General features: G+C 41.8%; 1 pseudogene; it reads right to left on the reverse strand.

Moving 5' to 3' along the window:
* Positions 1-276: 276 nt before the first annotated feature.
* Positions 277-857, reverse strand: LOC140857014 (uncharacterized; annotated as a pseudogene).
* Positions 858-1,820: the final 963 nt, after the last annotated feature.

Consider the following 1,820-nt stretch of genomic DNA (forward strand, 5'->3'; position numbering starts at 1 on the left):
TTATATATATTTATATACATATTATACTAATATATTTATTTTTTATAAATTTTTTAGTATATTTTTTTAGTATATATAATGTATATTATACATTGTAGTATTATATACATAAGCCTTAATAATCATCGTCAGATCATTGATCCAGTGGCTGAAGAAGACCTTGTTTATCACTGTTGGATCAATGATCCGATGGTGGTGATCAATTGATCAATTAATCCTAGCCTATATATACTCTCTTACACTCAAATCCTAACCCTCAGACGGCCTCTTTTCATTTCATTTCATTCCTCGACCTCTCCACCTCTCTTCGCATTGGGAGGCACAGAGGACCTCCGACTGCTCGATCTGGACCTCCATGAGCACGATTCGACCGTCCTCCCGCACCATATGCATGAACCGGCTCCGCCATCCATCCCACCCCACCAGCCATGGCAGTGGCGGTGGGAACTTTGCCTCCGCCCTCCACCGCTGCGGCCTCCTCCTCCTCCCCCATGGCCACACCTCCAGTCTTCGATCATCCTCCTCCAACATCCACCCCTCGATCTCTTCGATCGCGATCCTGCCATCATCGCAGCTCTCGGAGCCGAGGTTTTCGATGCAGAGGTGGAGGTTGTTGTGGTCGAGGTCGTGGAGGCTGCGGGTGCTAAGGTCGGTCTGGTGCGGTGGCTTCCCTGCAGGACCAATAGCAGAGGACTCGATGATGTTTGACGGCTTGAAGGTGTCTCCGATGAGGAGGCACAGGCCGTCGGCATCGGGGGAGGGATATTCTAGTAGTGGTAAGGAGGATTCTGATGTTCGATGGAGTGGTCGAAAAAGTCCAACAAGGTATGGACGGTCATCTTGCACAGAGTCAGCATGATTTTCTTCTTTATTTTTTTTTATTTTTTAAATATTTATTTTTCATATTACTCTAGACAAGTCAAACTCAAGCTTAATTCGAACATAATGAGCTTGACTAAATCGATCTCAAACAAAGTTTCCTTGAATACGTTCGAACCCGAACCGAACACGAACTAAACAGTAGTTCGAAACAGTCGATCCCAAACAGTGGCATGTTCGATCGTGTCTGATTCGTTAAGAATCCTATCTACAGCTGCCCTGGTGTATGATCCAGTTGTGGTCTCTATAATAAATAAATAATTAAATTAAATTAATTAAAATATACATATGATCAATTCAATATGAAATAAATTTAAATATAAAATTTTTATCAATTTATCGACCACAACATATGTGCAAACGGAGCTGCCAATGTACTTGATCGGATGCTGCTGGATGGATCGATTCTGTCGTGCCCTTTGCCGCTTACCAGAGTACTTTTCAGTACTCCATTGATCACAGAGGGCCTCCCATATATCCATCTGCATCCGATGATTTATGTAAGATTTTCAGTCCAATGGTGACTCGATATTGGAGTGCTCTATGGTGGACTGTCGAAGGCTGTACAACCCATCCCAGAACCTCCACTTGGCTACCTCTTCGAAGGTCCGACGATCAGCATCCTCATCCTAAGGAGTCTCGAATCGATAGTACCCATGCAAGTAGAAACAACTGTGTATTAATAAATAGAATACAAACTTACCGTGAATTTAAAAATTAAACATGTTTAACTTACCAGGAATATTTCCCAAGCTGCATCACGAGCCTCCAATGGCCAACTGGAGAACTTATTTATCGGCTCTGACATCAATCGTCGGATGATCTCGATAACTATATGAGGCATCCCAAGCTCTGTAAATGTATTGCAAAATTAATTTTGAATAATAAATATTAGTCTCTAAAATAGCTAAATTTTAAACATATTTAGTAAAGATATAGTA

The sequence above is a fragment of the Elaeis guineensis genome, chromosome 4, assembly GCF_000442705.2.
Source record: "Elaeis guineensis isolate ETL-2024a chromosome 4, EG11, whole genome shotgun sequence".
In the NCBI taxonomy this organism is placed as follows: domain Eukaryota; kingdom Viridiplantae; phylum Streptophyta; class Magnoliopsida; order Arecales; family Arecaceae; genus Elaeis; species Elaeis guineensis.